Source organism: Phyllobates terribilis, unplaced genomic scaffold (assembly GCF_046119375.1).
Source record: "Phyllobates terribilis strain yellow unplaced genomic scaffold, ASM4611937v1 Scaffold_5__5_contigs__length_657084704, whole genome shotgun sequence".
In the NCBI taxonomy this organism is placed as follows: domain Eukaryota; kingdom Metazoa; phylum Chordata; class Amphibia; order Anura; family Dendrobatidae; genus Phyllobates; species Phyllobates terribilis.
The window spans coordinates 146,909,298-146,927,656 of NW_027362765.1; the positions used below are offsets into that span (position 1 = coordinate 146,909,298).

Sequence of the window (18,359 nt, forward strand, 5' to 3'; positions counted from 1 at the left end):
AGCTTAACAAGACGGTTTTAATGCCCCTTGGAAGAGACGTGGAGGTTGCAGTGGAATAAAAAGACAATATCAATGCCCCTGGAAAAGTGGTGGAGGTCGCAGTAGCTTAACAAGACGGTTTTAATACCCCTTGGAAGAGACGTGGAGGTCGCACTAGCTTAACAAGACGGTTTTAATGCCCCTTGGAAGAGACGTGGAGGTCGCAGTAGCTTAACAAGACGGTTTTAATGCCCCTTGGAAGAGACGTGGAGGTCGCAGTGGAATAAAAGACTATATCAATGCCCATAGGAAAAGTGGTAGGGGTCGCAGTAGCTTAACAAGACGGTTTTAATGCCCCTTGGAAGAGACGTGGATCTCGCAGTAGCTTAACATGACGGTTTTAATGCCCCTTGGAAGTGAAGTGGAGGTCGCAGTAGCTTAACAAGACGGTTTTAATGCTCCTTGGAAGAGTCGTGGAGGTCGCAGTAGCTTAACAAGACGGTTTTAATGCCACTTGGAAGAGACGTGGAGGTCGCAGTGGAATAAAAAGACAATATCAATGCCCCTTGGAAAAGTGGTAGGGGTCGCAGTAGCTTAACAAGATGGTTTTAATGCCCCTTGGAAGAGACGTAGAGGTCGCAGTAGCTTAACAAGACATTTTTAATGCCCCTTGGAAGAGAAGCGGAGGTTGCAGTAGCTTAACAAGACGGTTTTAATGCCCCTTGGAAGAGACATGGAGGTCGCAGTAGCTTAACAAGACGGTTTTAATTACCCTTGGAGGAGACGTGGCGGTCGCAGTGGAATAAAAAGACAATATCAATGCCCCTGAGAAAAGTGGTGGAGGTCGCAGTTACTTAACAAGACGGTTTAAATGCCCCTTGGAAGAGAGGTGGAGGTCGCAGTAGCTTAACAAGACGGTTTTAATTACCCTTGGAAGAGACGTGGAGGTCGCAGTGGAATAAAAAGACAATATCAATGCCCCTTGGAAGAGACGTGGAGGTCGCAGTAGCTTAACAAGACGGTTTTAATGCCCCTTGGAAGAGACGTGGAGGTTGCAGTGGAATAAAAAAACAATATCAATGCCCTTTGGAAAAGACGTGGAGGTCGCAGTAGCTTAACAAGACGGTTTTAATGTCCCTTGGAAGAGACGTGGAGGTCGCAGTAGCTTAACAAGACGGTTTTAATGCCCCCTGGAAGACACTTGGAGGTCGCAGTAGCTTAACAAAACGGTTTTAATGCCCCTTGGAAGAGACGTGGAGTTTGCAGTAGCTTAAGAAGACGGTTTTAATGCCCCTTGGAAGAGACGTGGAGGTCGCAGTAGCTTAACAAGACTGTTTTAATACCCCTTGGAAGAGACGTGGAGGTGCAGTGGAATAAAAAGACAATATCAATGCCCTTTGGAAGAGACGTTGAGGTTGCAGTAGCTTAACAAGACGGTTTTAATGCCCCTTGGAAGAGACGTGGAGGTTGCAGTGGAATAAAAAGACAATATCAATGCCCCTGGAAAAGTGGTGGAGGTCGCAGTAGCTTAACAAGACGGTTTTAATACCCCTTGGAAGAGACGTGGAGGTCGCACTAGCTTAACAAGACGGTTTTAATGCCCCTTGGAAGAGACGTGGAGGTCGCAGTAGCTTAACAAGACGGTTTTAATGCCCCTTGGAAGAGACGTGGAGGTCGCAGTGGAATAAAAAGACAATATCAATGCCCATAGGAAAAGTGGTAGGGGTCGCAGTAGCTTAACAAGACGGTTTTAATGCCCCTTGGAAGAGACGTGGATCTCGCAGTAGCTTAACATGACGGTTTTAATGCCCCTTGGAAGTGAAGTGGAGGTCGCAGTAGCTTAACAAGACGGTTTTAATGCTCCTTGGAAGAGACGTGGAGGTCGCAGTAGCTTAACAAGATGGTTTTAATGCCCCTTGGAAGAGACGTGGAGTTCGCAGTGGAATAAAAAGACAATATCAATGCCCCTGGGAAAAGTGGTGGAGGTCGCAGTAGCTTAACAAGATGGTTTTAATGCCCCTTTGAAGAGACGTGGAGGTTGCAGTAGCTTAACAAGACGGTTTTAATGCCCTTTGGAAGAGACGTGGAGGTGCAGTGGCTTAACAAGACGGCTTTAATGCCCCTTGGAAGAGACGTGGAGGTTGCAGTGGAATAAAAAGACAATATCAATGCCCCTGGGAAAAGTGGTGGAGGTCGCAGTAGCTTAACAAGACGGTTTTAATGCCCTTTGGAAGAGACGTGGAGGTCGCACTAGCTTAACAAGGCGGTTTTAATGCCCCTTGGAAGAGACGTGGAGGTCGCAGTAGCTTAACAAGACGGTTTTAATGCCCCTTGGAAGAGACGTGGAGGTCGCAGTGGAATAAAAAGACAATATCAATGCCCCTGGGAAAAGTAGTGGAGGTCGCAGTAGCTTAACAAGACGGTTTTAATGCCCCTTGGAAGAGACGTGGAGGTCGCACTAGCTTAACAAGTCGGTTTAAATGCCCCTTGGAAGAGATGTGGAGGTCGCAGTAGCTTAATAAGACGGTTTTAATGCCCCTTGGAAGAGACGTGGAGGACGCAGTGGAATAAAAAGACAATATCAATGCCCCTGAGAAAAGTGGTGGAGGTCGCAGTAGCTTAACAAGACGGTTTTAATGCCCCTTGGAAGAGACGTGGAGGTTGCAGTGGAATAAAAAGACAATATCAATGCCCTTTGGAAGAGACGTGGAGGTCGCAGTAGCTTAACAAGACGGTTTTAATGTCCCTTGGAAGAGACGTGGAGGTCGCAGTAGCTTAACAAGACGGTTTTAATGCCCCCTGGAAGAGACTTGGAGGTCGCTGTAGCTTAACAAGACGGTTTTAATGCCCCTTGGAATAGACGTGGAGGTTGGAGTGGAATAAAAAGACAATATCAATGCCTCTGGGAAAAGCGGTGGAGGTCACAGTAGCTTAACAAGATGGTGTTCATGCCCCTTACAAGAGCCATGCAGTACAGCATATTAAAAACATTATTCCCATTATTGGGGAATGGGTCTCCCATAGTCTTTGCCTATGCCTTCCAAGCAAAAGCTGCCTAAAATTGGGACGGAGGAACTTGCAAGGCTGGCAACACGGACCACGGTCACCCTGGTGGTATAGTGGTGGTGGAGGGTGAGGATAAGGAGAAGAGCAAAATACAGCCGAAATGAGGAAGCGTATACCCATGTGTGGGTGTGAAGCGGTGCATGGGAATACACCTCCCGAAATAACTCAGTGGATTTGACTTTATGTTACTCTGCTGTCATTTGGTGGTGATGAGAATTCTGGCCCAATCCAGCCCTTGTTCATTTTGATAAGGGTCAGCTTGTCAGCATTGTCAGTTGACAGGCGAGTGCGCTTATCAGTTCTAATTCCCCCAGCAGCACTAAAAACACGCTCCGATAACACGCTAGCGGCAGGGCTGGCCAGGACCTCCAAGGCGTACAGAGCGAGTTCATTCCAAGTGTCCAGCTTGGATACCCAATAATTAAAAGGCACAGAGGAATCACGGCGGACGCTGGTACGGTCGGCAAGGTACTCCCTCACCATCTTTTGAAACTTTCCACTCCTTGTGAGAGTACCCCGCGTCTCAGGGCCTGTAAGCTGAGCGGGTCTCAGAAAACTGTCCCAGAATGTTGACAGTGTTCCCCTGCCTCTGCTGGATTGGAATTGCGTCTCTGTTGCCTGTATGCCTTGGTTGGTCAACGAACTGTGACCTCTGCCGCTAGCGTGTTCAGATGGTAATTTTTTTAACAGTTCTGCAGCAAGGGCCTTCTGGTATTGCCCCATTTTTGTAGACCTCTCCACCTCAGGAATAAGAGAGTGAAAGTTCTCCTTGTAGCGGGGGTCTAAAAGTGTCACCAACCAGTAATGACTGTCACCCAACATTTTGACAACGCGAGGGTCACGGTTAAGGCAGCGTAACATAAAGTCAGCCATGCAAGCCAGACTGGTAACGGGCAAGACTTCCGTGTTCTCACCAAGATGACGACTGACCATGCTCTCCTCCTCCTCCTCTTCCTCCTCCTCCCCCCGTCCTCAGGCCACCCACGCTGAACTTACTGTATGACAGTTGTACAGGTACTACCATCTACAGCGCATGATACCAGCTCCTGTTCTTCCTCCTCCTCCTCCTCTCCCTCATTGTCCCCCAATGCACGTTGGGATGAGATGAGGCTGAGCTATGTGTAATCGCCCATTACGGGTTCTTGATCCATCTCATCATACTCTGGCTTCAATGCCTCCTCTTTAATTCTCTGCAGGAGCTTTGCAAAAGACAGACAAATGGGATGCTGACGCTAATGATGGCGTCATCGCCACTCATCATCTTGGTGGACTCCTCAAAGTTTGTCAGGATGGTACATATGTCAGACATCCAGGTCCACTCCTGAGGTCTTATGTGTGGAGTCTGACCTGAATATCGACGGCCTTGTTGCAGCTGGTACTCCACAACTGCTCTCTTCTGCTCACAAATCCTTTGCAACATGTGGAGGGTAGAGTTCCAACGTGTGGGGACATCACACACCAGTCGGTGTGCCAGAAGCTGCAAACGCTGCTGCAACACAGCAAGGGCGGCGGAAGCTGTAGACGACTTGCGAAAATGAGCTGACAGGCGGAGTACTTTGACGAGCAGATCTGGCAACTCGGGGTACGATTTAAGAAACCGCTGAACCACGAGGTTAAGCACATGAGCCAGGCATGGTACGTGTGTGATCTTGCCTCGCCTCAGAGCCGCCACCAGGTTACGGCCATTGTCACACACGACCATGACTGAATGTAGGTTCAGCGGTCTCAGCCACAGATCTGCCTGTTCTTTCACAGCTGTCCACAACTCACAAGCAGTGTGAGGTTTATCACCTAAGCTTATGAGTTTCAGCACAGCCTGTTGCCGCTTGGCTGAGGCAGTACTGCAGTGCTTCCAGCTTCTAACTGATGTGGTGATATCTGAGATGGAGGCTGAACATGAGGAGGAGGATGATGCGCAGGAGCTGTACACTGTGGGGGCAACTCTGACTGACAAAGGGCCCGCAATCCTCGGTGTGGGGAGGATGTGTTCCGTCCCAAGGTCCGACTGGGTCCCTACTTCCACTATGTTTACCCAGTGTGCCGTCAGGGAGATGTACCGTCCCTGGCCACAAGCACTTGTCCACGTGTCCGTTGTCAGGTGGACTCTCCCAGTAACTGCATTGTTGAGGGCACGGCAGATGTTTTGGGACACGTGCTTGTGTAGTGCGGGGATGGCACACCGGGAAAAATAGTGTCGGCTGGGGACCGAGTACCAAGGGACGGCCACCGCCATAAGGTTGCGGAAGGATTCCGTCTCCACCAGCCTAAAAGGCAGCATTTCCAATGCAAGCAGTCATGAAAAGTGCGAATTTAGGACTTTGGCCTGTGGGGCGTTGGCTGCGAATTTGCGCTTTCGTTCAAAGGTCTGGGATATGGACAATTGAACGCTGCAGTGGGACGTGGACGTTGATGCTGTTTCTTGAGAAACTGCCATAACAAGTGAAGACTGAGAGGAGGGGGCATCTTTGCATGCAGTATGGACAGGGGATTGCCTTGCACGCACAACAGGGGGTTCTATTACACGCACAACAGCGGAAGAATCAGTGGTGACACCCGCTGACACTGGTTATGGACCCTGGGGTTCGCCCCACATATGTGCCTGATCATGCTGGTGGTAGTCAGGCTGGTAGTTTTGTCACCCCTGCTGATGCTGGCATGGCAGGTGGTACAAATGGCCTTTTTGGGGTTATCAGCAGAGTCTTTAAAAAAATTCCAGACTCTGGAAGACCTACCGGTTGTACTGGCAACGTCCCTCGTGTTGGTGTTACAGGGAACTGTTGCCCGCCTTCTGGGTGCGGCCACCACACTGCTTCTTCCTGCCTGTTGGGGTACTCTGCCTCCCTCCCCCTGTGTGCTGCTGGCCTCGCTCTGCGTGTCCTCCTACCACGTTGGGTCAGTTACTAGATCATCCACCACCTCCTCCTCTTCCACTTGCGCACCACGATCCTCCTCCTCACTTCGTGGCAATCATGTCTCGTCATCGTCCACCTCTTGTGACAAATTGCCAACGTCGACTTCCTGTGGACGTGGCTGTTCAAATATTTGGGCATCGCTACATGGGATCTCCTCTTCCACCACTTCAAGCGGAGCAGGCGAGGGGCACAAATATGGAAATGGACCAGTGAACAGCTCTTCAGAGTGTCCAAGTGTGGGATCAGTTGCTGTCTGACGACACTCGGCATGGTGGGAGGAAGGAGCATCAGGGTGAGGAGGAGTATGCGGTCGAGACTCACAGCTACTAAAACTTGACCGTGTGGAAGACAGACCGGAGGTGGTGGTGCCCAGGTAGCTGGAAGTATTATCTGCTATCCAATTAATAACCTGTTCACACTGATCAGTTCTCAATACTGGTGTTGTAGTGTGCTTCCCTAGTAATTCGGTCAAGAAGTGGGAGCGAGAAGATGTGGCTGTTGGTTGTGGCACATTTTCACCTTGGCCACGGCCCCGTCCACTACACGCACCATCACCAGAACGTCCAGTTCCACGTCCCTTGCCACGCGCCTTGTCCATTGTAAATGAAGTAAAATAGCTTACACTCGCACTATCAATGGAAAAAGGGTAATAAAAAGATTAGAACCGTGGAAGAGGAAAACCACAGTTCTATTTGTCTGGCCTACAACAGAATCTTTTAAACAGATACTGTATATTTGTGTCTGAACAGTCAGGGAGACACTATTACTGGTTTTTTTTACGTAAAACAGGCCAAAAGCTGGATAATACACAGATTTGAACCGTGGAACTGCAAAACCACAGTTCTAATTTACTGGCGTATACCAGACTTTTTTAAATAGATATATTTGGGGCTGAACAGTCAGCGAGCGACAAACTCAAACTGTTTTTTTTATGTAAAAAAGACCCAAAAGTGGATAATACAGAGATTTGACCCGTGGAACTGCAAAACCACAGTTATAGTTATGTGGCGTACACCAGAATCTTTTAAACAGATATATTGGTGTCTGACCAGTCAGGGAAACACTATTACAGTTTTTTTTTACGGCAAAAAATGCCAAAAGCAGGATAATACAGAGATTTGACCCGGGGAACTACAAAACCACAGTTTTATTTTTCTGGCCTACACCAGACTCTTTTAAACAGATATATTGGTGTCTGAACAGTCACAGACACACTCAATTTTTTTTTTGGGGGGGGGGATACCAAAAGGTTAATAAGATGCGTATTTGTACAGTCTGAGTGAGGAAAAAAAAAATACAGGATTTAGATGAAAAAAAAAAAGGATTTTTCCTGGCCTCTGAGACCGGGGGATAAGTCTAGCAATTTGACCAACAGGAGCACACAGGACTGTAATGCAGCATTTGCTGGTATAACCACTGCGTCTCCTATACAGCCTGCCTGCATGATATCTGGGATGGATATTAGTCCTGAGAAGGACTGTTTGTTTCATTTGGCAGGCTTTAGAGACCCTACACTACCTATTTCGCACTATATATCTCTCCCTAACTCAGCAGCACCCTCTCTACACTGTCTGATCCGGAGTGACTGTGTCCAAGATGGCGGCGCCCCGTTTTAAATACTCGAGGTGACGCTGTGCGGCCAGCCAATCACTGTAATGCCCACAAACAACATGGCTGTGGCATTACAGTGACTGGCTGGCAATCCCTGCATGTTCATTGGCTCTGTAAAGAGCGCCAAACGTGCAGGGCGGAGACCCGAGCTCCCGCCCGAGTAACCCGGAAATGCTCGGTGCTCGCCGAACATCCCGAGTAGTGAGATGCTCGGGCGAGTAAAGAGCAGTGTCGAGCATGCTCGCTCAACACTAGTAATGACCTTCTACAGCTGTCAGTATTAGAGGAGGGTTCTGATAGGAGACCACTCCTGTCACCTCTACTGTATTTGTGCTAATACAGCAGGAATAAAATGGATCATCCAAAGCTTTGTGACTCGCCCCCTGGGCCGCGTGGGGAACCCGGAACCGGGCCTCTGGTGGGATGCTGGGGGTGGTAGTCTCAGTGTGGCGGCGACCCGGTCCGTGGCTCAGGGTGGTCAAACCAGTGGCAGTCTTAGTGTAATAACAAATGTCCGACTACGCCACCTGTGGATTGCGGTCAGTGGGGACCGCCGCTGCGCTGCAGGCCGCTGAGGCTGATGTTGTAAGCGCAGCCAAGTATGGGATAACTCCCCACGGGAGAAGTATTGCCTCAGGGCAGCTAGTGTGGATGATGGGAGTGATGGTGTGAGCGTCCCAGTACTAATGGTGCTGGTGCGGCGATGAAACACAAAGACGTGTGGTGCAGTTCAGGGTCTTTACTGATGGTATAAAGCAGACCCTCCCGGGAGTACTGGTTAGCAGTAGAGGCCTGGTCAGTCTGTGAGCAAGCAGGATCTCCCCCTGGCCAGGTGGAGTTGTAGGCCTCCCCGTCTGTCTGCACTCTTTCCTGGCTACCTAGCTCTATGCGGGTAGAAGTAGCCCACGTCCCTGAGTATACCGTGTGGTGCTCACCCGTATGGCCGGTGACTTGGGGCCTTCTGTTAGCCTCCGCTCCACGATGGCGGTGCTGGTCCCTTGCTTGTGACCGTGCCTCCGGATTTCTAAGGCCAGAGGACCTGGAATCCCCTGCCGGTTGGATTCTGCTGCTGGACCTGGATGTCCCCACAGCCTCGGACTCCGTGTCCGGGTTTAGTGTCTTCAGCCAAGACGAGCTATCTAGCTTCCAGCCTCTGGCACTCACTCCTGCTCCTACAGAGCTCCTGCTGTATCTTTCCCTCTCCAAGCTCTGACTGACTTAATCCCGCCCCAGACCCAGTTTATAAGGGCAGATTCCTCCCCTCCCAGGCCTGGGCGGGCAGTGTTGCATGCCTAGGGCTCCTGACCAGAGAAACCTCCCACTTGCTCTCAGACATATTTCTATTACTGTGGCAACCAGACCCCTGGGGTGCCACATTTGTATTTACCTTGGTGGTTTTATTCCTCCTCTGATGCTTCATAGGGAAAGATGAGGAATTAATATTAATATATTCACTATGTGAGAAAATGTAGAGGCATTTCTAGAGCTGACAACTACTCCCCCCCATCCTCCCACACCCCTGGAGCACTTTATGATAACACAGATAATTAGGATCCATATTTCAGTCGCCACTAGAGGGCTCTCACCGCAGACTGATTTAATATACAGTGCAATGGGAGCTGTATAAATCCCTCTGCAGTGAGCGCCCTCTAGTGGCAGCAACAAATACCCTGCAGGTAAACCGTCACTCACATGTTCTGCTCCTTGTGTCTCACACACTTCGGTGTCCACCACCTGCGTGTTTTCCTAAAAGAGAAATTCAGGTAGATGAGATTAGTGATGAGCGGAGGACGTTGCCCAGGATCAGTCCATACAATACTCTGGGATCGTGTCATGTTCAGTGGCCAATGATTGGGGCAAAAAGAAAGTATGTGACCCCCAGGGCTCCAGCAGTGTAATAGACATTTGACCTTATGTCCCAATGTGTAAGCTCTGAGATCACTGCACAGACGGCGATCCCATCGTTTTATATCCAGATGTAGCAAATGTTAGATATAATGAGAAATGTTCTATTTACAGGTCAGGAATATTCTCATTATACACATTATACAATCTGATATTGTTCCATGTATTCATGGTCACGGCCATGGGCGTACCCAGGATCAAAACTAGGGGGGGAGGGCAAGCCTTGGTCACAGATACCGAAGAGAAATATATATATACAGTACAGACCAAAAGTTTGGACACACCTCATTTAAAGATTTTTCTGTCTTTTCATGCCTATGAAAATTGTACATTCACACTGAAGGCATCAAAACTATGAATTAACACATGTGGAATTATATACTTAACAAAAAAGTGTGAAACAACTGAAAATATGTCTTATATTCTAGGTTCTTCAAAGTAGCCACCTTTTGCTTTGATGACTGCTTTGCACACTTTTGGCATTCTCTTGATGAGCTTCAAGAGGTAGTCACCGGAAATGGTTTTCACTTCACAGGTGTGCCCTGTCAGGTTTAATAAGTGGGATTTCTTGCCTTATAAATGGGGTTGGGACCATCAGTTGTGTTGTGCAGAAGTCAGGTGGATACACAGCTGATAGTCCTACTGAATAGACTGTTAGAATTTGTATTATGGCAAGAAAAAAGCAGCTAAGTAAAGAAAAACGAGTGGCCATCATTACTTTAAGAAATGAAGGTCAGTCAGTCCGAAAAATTGGGCAAACTTTAAAAGTGTCCCCAAGTGCAGTTGCAAAAACCATCAAGCACTACAAAGAAACTGGCTCACATGAGGACCGCCCCAGGAAAGGAAGACCAAGAGTCACCTCTGCTTCTGAGGATAAGTTTATCCGAGTCACCAGCCTCAGAAATCGCAGGTTAATAGCAGCTCAGATTAGAGACCAGGTCAATGCCACACAGAGTTCTAGCAGCAGACACATCTCTACAACTGTTAAGAGGAGACTTTGTGCAGCAGGCCTTCATGGTAAAATAGCTGCTAGGAAACCACTGCTAAGGACAGGCAACAAGCAGAAGAGACTTGTTTGGGCTAAAGAACACAAGGAATGGACATTAAACCAGTGGAAATCTGTGCTTTGGTCTGATGAGTCCAAATTTGAGATCTTCGGTTCCTACCACCGTGTCTTGGTGTGACGCAGAAAAGGTGAACAGATGGACTCTACATGCCTGGTTCCCACCGTGAAGCATGGAGGAGGAGGTGTGATGGTGTGGGGGTGCTTTGCTGGTGACACTGTTGGGGATTTATTCAAAATTGAAGGCATACTGAACCAGCATGGCTACCACAGCATCTTGCAGCGGCATGCTATTCCATCCGGTTTGCGTTTACTTGGACCATCATTTATTTTTCAACAGGACAATGACCCCAAACACACCTCCAGGCTGTGTAAGGGCTATTTGACCAAGAAGGAGACTGATGGGGTGCTACGCCAGATGACCTGGTCTCCACAGTCACCAGACCTGAACCCAATCGAGATGGTTTGGGGTGAGCTGGACCACAGAGTGAAGGCAAAAGGGCCAACAAGTGCTAAGCATCTCTGGGAACTCCTTCAAGATTGTTGGAAGACTATTTCCGGTGACTACCTCTTGAAGCTCATCAAGAGAATGCCAAAAGTGTGCAAAGCAGTCTTCAAAGCAAAAGGTGGCTACTTTGAAGAACCTAGAATATAAGACATATTTTCAGTTGTTTCACACTTTTTTGTTAAGTATGTAATTCCACATGTGTTAATTCATAGTTTTGATGCCTTCAGTGTGAACGTACAATTTTCACAGTCATGAAAATACAGAAAAATCTTTAAATGAGAAGGTGTGTCCAAACTTTTGGTCTGTACTGTAGTACAATGCAAAGATTTCACTTCTTACATTACATGAGTGATATCTATTGTAAATTCCACAGTAGCTCAGAAACCGGCGAATCGCTCCACACAGTATACTGGCCGCCATAAAATGCCCCATACAGGATACTGGTCCCCATATAACGCTCCATACAGGATACTGGCCCCCATATAATGCTCCATACAGAATACTGGCCCCCATATAACGCTCCATACAGAATACTGGCTCCCATATAATGCTCCATACAGGATACTGGCCCCCATATAACGCTCTATACAGAATACTGGCCCTCATATAACGCTCCAGGCAGGATACTGGCCCCCATATAACGCTCCATGCTGGATACTGGCCCCCATATAATGCTCCATACAGAATACTGGCCCCCATATAACGCTCCATACAGAATACTGGCTCCCATATAATGCTCCATACAGGATACTGGCCCCCATATAATGCTCCATACAGGATACTGGCCCCCATAAAATGCTCCATACAGAATACTGGCCCCCATATAACGCTCCATACGGAATACTGCCCCCCATATAACACTCCATACAGGATACTGGCCCCCATATAACGCTCCATGCAGGATACTGGCTTCCATATAACGCTCCATGCAGGATACTGGCCCCCATATAACGCTCCATGCAGGATACTGGTCCCCATATAATGCTCCATACAGAATACTGGCCCCCATAAAATTCTCCATACAGAATACTGGCCCCCATATAACGCTCCATACGGAATACTGGCCCCCATATAACACTCCATACAGGATACTGGCACCATATAACGCTCCATACGGAATACTGGCTACCATATAACACTCCATACAGGATACTGGCCCCCATATAACGCTCCATGCAGGATACTGGCCCCCATATAACGCTCCATGCAGGATACTGGCCCCCATAAAACGCTCCATGCAGGATACTGGCCCCCATATAACGCTCCATACAGAATACTGGCCCCCATATAACGCTCCATGCAGGCTGTTCCCCACACATAATGCCTCATGCAGGCTGTTCCCCCCCACATAATGCCCCACGCAGGCTGTTCCCCCCACATAATGCCCCACGCAGGCTGTTCCCCCCACATAATGCCCCATGCAGGCTGTTCCCCCCCATATAATGCCCCATGTAGGATGTAACCCCACCTTACAATGCCCCATGCAGGATGACACCCCCCCTTCCTTATAATGCCCCATGCAGGATGTCACACCCCCCCTCCCTTATAATGCCCCATGCAGGATGTCACCCCCCTCCCTTATAATGCCCCATGCAGGATGTCACACACCTCCCCCTCCCTTATAATGCCCCATGCAGGATGTCACACACCCCCACCTCACCCCCCTCCCTTATATTGCCACAGGCCTCCATATAATAAAAAAAAAAAAAATCAAATACTCACCTCATGTCTCACCTGCTGCCGCTGCTCCGGACTCCAGCGTTGCCGGCGTATTCCCGCTCTGCGCTGTGACTGCTCAGGAGAGAGCGCGGTGTAAAGACGTCACCGCGCCCTCTGACCTGAGACGTCACAGTGCAGCAGCTGCGGAGGCTGCAGGAGCTGCTGCGGAGGCACGGGGAGGGGTAAGTATTGTGCCGGGTGCCGGGGCCCTGAGCAAGCGGGGGGGAGCGAACGCTGATGGTGAGGGCCCCCCCCCCGCCTGCTAAGGGCCCTGGCATTTGCCCGGGTGCGCCGGGTGCTGACGCCGGCCCTGGTGTGCGGCTTGCGTGCCTGCTTCTAGGGGGGGGCCGCTGCCCCACAGTGGGTACGCCCATGGTCACGGCCAATCAGACTGTCGGGTTTATTAATTGGATTGTTCATTTATGCGGCCCAGTAATTATATAAAGGTGCAAGGAGGCAGAATAGAGGGTCAGGGACATCACCATGATCAGTATTACTCCTAATCACAGGGAGATTATCAACGCTTTATACAAGATATAATATAGGTGGGGGGGCAAAACTAGTGTAGAACAAACAACACGATCGCTGCTCTCATTATTCTAAAATCAATTGGAACAAATTAATGACTAAAATTTTTCAGTGATATATAAATATGTACATACAAATATTGCTGATGTTTCTCTCTATTTATGATTTCCTCATCTTTTGTCTTGGTCTCCTCCAAAATTTCCACCTCCTGTTTGATATTGTTGTCCTCCATATTCTCCTCCATATTCTCCTCCACCTCCTTCTCTTCCTCTCTGTTATTCATCTCTTTCTCCACTACATCCTTTTCTTCCTCAATGTTATCCATCTCTTTCTCCACCACCTCCTTCTCTTCCTCGATATTATCCATCTCTTTCTCTAGGACCTCCTTCTCTTCCTCAATGTTATCCACCCTATCTCCACTACCTCCTTCTCTTCCTCGATGTTATCCATCTCTTTCTCCACCACATCCTTCTTTTCCATAATGTTATCCTTCTCTTTGTGCTCCACCTCCTCCTCTAAGTCATCCATCTCTTTCTCTACCTCCTCCACCTCGATGTTATCCTTCTCTTTCTCCTCCACCTTCTACTCCTCAATGTTATTCTCCTTTTTCTCCTCAGCCTCCTTCTCTGCCCCAATATTATCCTCCTCCTTGTACTCCTTCTCCTCGATGTTATCCTCTTTCTCCACAGCCTCCACTTCAATGTTATCCTCCTCTTTCTCCTCCACCTCCTTTTCTGCCTCGATGTTATTGTCCTCTTTTTCCTCCTCCTCCTCCTCCTCAATGTTTTCCACCTCTTTCTCAATGTTATCCTCTTTCTCCTCAGCCTCCTTCTCCGCCTCAATGTTATCCTCCTCTTTCACCTCCACCTCCTCCTTGATGTTATCCTCTTCTTTGTCCTCCACCCCCTTCTCCTCCTCAATGTTGTCCTCCTCTATGTCCTCCACCTCCTCCCTGATGTTATCCTCTTCCTCGATGTCATCTTCCTCTTTCTCCTCCACATCCTCCTCGATATTATCCTTCTCTGACTCCTCCAACTCCTTCTCCTCTCCGATGTTATTCTCTTTCTCCTCCAACTCACAAGCTCCGTATTTCCAATAAAACTAAAGCAACACAAGCACTATGGCTGGAGAGAAGAAAACATGATAAAAGAGAATGAAGGACACAACAAGAGGTGAACATAACACAAAACTATACTCCACCAGTTATAATATAACCGGAGATGTGTCCTTCTGTCCGAAGCTTCTGGCACCTGCGCAGTGTGGCGCCAAAGTCAGCGCATGCACATATGTAGCACCCCGAGGACTCGGCTGCTACAGGAGTATTGCACCTCAAACCAGAGGTGTGGTATTCCACTCCCGGGTAAGGATGGAGTGTGGGACAGAGCTCAGATAGCTGCATGCACTACACTCACCCCATTTCCGGGGGACAGAACAACGGTACTCCCACCAGATAGATGTGCAGGTACGACAGCGTCTGTCCCTGGCTGGAGTGGGGGGGGGGGAGGAACATCCCAGTAGTGTAGGAGCAGATAGGGGAGGGACTCTGGGCATAGGTAGGAGCCCATTGGGTGCTAGTCACCTGGGCTCGGGTGTCAGAGGGAGTATATAAGGTGGGCACCATCTTTAGACAGGGTCTGTTCAGCCTGGAGGAGTGGAGAGAGGAGCTCAGCCAGAGAGGGCTGAGGGGGAGCTGTGGCTCCGTCTGGGCCCAGCTCCAGAGCCAGGCCTGAAGCAAAGAGAGGGAAGGGAGACGAGGAACACTAGGAAAGGCCCAGAGACGCAAGCAGAAGGAACCCTGAGATCCCACGAGTGAACTAAAATGGGTGAAGGGTTGGCAGAGAAGGGTACCGGATCCCAAACTGGTGGAGGTCAATCATCCTTAGCCAGGAACCGGAGGTCGTGGTCAAGCTTTGGCACGACCCCTCGCCACATCCACCAGGAAGGCACGCCACATAGGGTCAGGAAAGCCTGAGAGAGGTTTTGCCCCATAAGGCCCGAGGAAGCCAGACATAGGTGGGTCCCTGGTGAGGACGGCCAGTAGGAAGGAAGAGAGGGGAGCTCTGGACCACGCTCTGGAATCGCCTGGGAGTTGGCCAAGTCCCTGACCTGGTGGACGCAGCACGGCTCAGGTGGTCCTACTGTGCACAAGGATCTGATAAAGAACTGTGAGTAAAGCTTTTGAAACTGCACTTCCCGCCTCTGTGTTCCTGCCGTCACACCTGCACCCTCAGCACTGGGACACCCGCACCATCACTCCCATCATCATCTCTAACAGATCTGCCCTGAGGCCATACTCCTCCCGTGGGGAGTCATCTCATTCTCAGCTGCACAAACAACACCGGCCTCAGTGGACTGCCGTGCAGCGGCGGTTCCGTGACCGCAATCCACGGGTGGCGTAGTCGAACATTCTAACATCTACTGCTAAATACTGCCGCTCAGTTTGACTCCCTGGGCACGGACCGGGTCACCGCCACAAGACTACTACCCCCATCTGATCCGGCTCCGGGTAAGCCCCCGTGCGCGCGATGCCGCGCGACACAGCAGGCCCAGGGGCGCGTCACATACCTCACTACGGCGCCATTTTACTGAAGACACTGTATGCAAATTTACAGTGTCTTCAAGAAAATGGCGCCGGACTCCGTGGTATGCGTAAGGGATAATGGCGACAACCGGCGCATGCGCACTGCTATGATGACGTTGTAGTAGAATTCTTCAATAAAATGGCACTGGAGTCAACGCTTGCACCACCCGCGATATCCGACACCATTTTCTTGAAGACACTGTGTCTGCGAATTCGCACAGTGTCTTCAATAAAATGTCGCTGTAGTGTGGTATGCGCACACACTGTCTCCGGCGCCACACTGCGCAGGTGCTACCCATCCCGGCTTCGGACAGAAGGATGCATCCACCATTATATATAAGACTAGCTATTGAACCCTTTCCAGGCCTGAGTGGCGAGCATTTTTATTGGTACATTTTTAATTTTTTTAAAGAGGTTGTTCACTACAATGTGTAGTGGGCAGATCGATTTAAACCTTGGAAATAAGGCTTTTTTCAAATACCTTGCATTTCCAAATGTGCCTGTGAACAGCGCTATTGCTGTCCGGTCATCCACATCACGTGACCCCCGGCTGCAGCTGCCCCTGATGTCCGGTGATGTCACGTCAACTTCTGGATTGGGAAGCTGACCCGGCATCACTGAGGAGGGACCCTTTCTCCCTGAGTGATTGTGGGTGGAGTTTTACCGCACGTCACAGCCCAGCATGGCGCACGCTCTGTTAATGAAAGCAGTGCAGGAGAAAGACATCACCGGACATCAGAGGCAGCTGCAGCAGGAGGTCATGTGATGGGGATGAGGGGACACAGATAGCGCCGCTTACAGGCACATATGGAAACACAAGGTATCGGAAGAAAGCCTTATTTCCAAGGTTTAAATCGAAATCGATCTGCCCACTACACATTGTAATGGGCAACCTCTTTAAAAAAAATTAAAAATGTACCAATAAACATGCTCGCCACCCGGGCGTAGAACGGGTTCAAAAGCTAGTAAACTATAACCGGGAGCGTTAGTTCTGCAGCTAACATGTGTGATGTCATGGTGTGTAGGGGCGGAGCCAACATCCCGTGACACTTCATGTAGCAGCTAATGGGGTTTGAACCAACAACCCCAACATGCCGTGACATCCCAAGTATCGTCCATTGAAGTGCATTGCCCAATATACTAGAGATCAAACAATATTAATCCTTCCAATCTGGGGGAATATTGGTATAATATCACTATATATGGAGCTAATATGTATATACATCAGTGCTGTAAAAGGATTTCCCAGTATTGGTTGAATTTATACTTTTGATCTGGAATGTTTATTGCTCTATGTATCAATAACAGGTGACAATTACTTTATTACCTTCAGGTTACATTTGTTTCCTGTACAAGATACAACTTTCATCAGATTTGGATGATTGTGAAACATTAAATAGCCCAAAAATTGAGAAGTCGTCGTGCTCCAGATATGGCCGAGGGAATTCACTCAATCACAACCACTCTATGGAGCTGATGAGCGAGAAAGTCAGCAACCAATAAAATGTGATGAGAATGGGTAAATCACTGTCATTTCTATACTCGGATATAGGATATATAGGATGTGACTGGATTTATCTCTCTCTACTATCAGAAGAAATGCTCACTATTAGTTTGGCCCTACTTGCATTATACAGAATAGCAACTCTTTAATGAATAAAAAATAAATGAGTAATAGATGGTAGAAGAGAATGAAGAACACAACAAGAGGTGACATGGAGCCGACTTACCTCTCTCTCAACTACAACCCTCAAATGAAATGTGGGCCCTGCACCTCCTTATATAATGTGCGTGATAATGTAGTAGAGGCGAGAGAGCCTTTAAGAGAACTCCTACATGATGCTTCAAAGATGGAGAGAGACTGCCATCTGCTGGCCAGCCACAGTCAAGCGGAACCAAGATATACAAGAGAAGTTGAAGGGAGAGCAGTTTTAGACGCTGGACCCGGTCAGGTGACTTCCAGGAAGGAGTTCCTGGAGATAAGAGGCCAGCGCGCCAAGCCTGAGGAGTTTTTGGCGCCAAGCAGCAGAGAGGAGCAGACGTGCTCCCTGCGTGCTGAGAAGCCCCGCGTGGCAGGCCTAAGCCAGAGGCCTGCGAGGTGCCACAGCCGAGTGCCGGTGGATGGGCTCCGGATCCCTCACAGATGTGACCCGAGTGCTGTACCTACTGAGGAGAGTCGGAACCTGCTTGCGGTGCTGAGTGAGTTCGCGGAACCCGACGTCGCCCGCCGACAGACGAGGTCTGGACCCACCTATCCCCGGCTTGAGAGACTGCCTCCAACGGCCAGGAAGAGAGGAGTTGGGAGACTGCTGAGCCAGGAAAGTCACCCCAGTGAAAGCAGAAGAGCTGCATACGTGAACAGGGCCGTCACTGCTACTGTTCACTCACTGTACCGGGGCCAGTTGGGTTTAGGTACTCAGGTTGGGAGGGGAACAGTTGGGGCGGAAGAAGCTAAACTTGCTTTAATTGATTTTGTCCGGAAAAGAC

At 49.2% G+C, this 18,359-nt stretch overlaps 1 long non-coding RNA gene across 1 annotated transcript in view; it reads right to left on the reverse strand.

Moving 5' to 3' along the window:
* Window positions 1-18,359, reverse strand: part of LOC141272428 (uncharacterized) — a 115,975-nt gene that overhangs the window by 21,455 nt on the left and 76,161 nt on the right. The window contains exon 2 of the long non-coding RNA XR_012322007.1: window positions 9,261-9,314. This is a non-coding gene — a long non-coding RNA (uncharacterized lncRNA). The remainder of the gene's footprint in view (window positions 1-9,260; window positions 9,315-18,359) is intronic.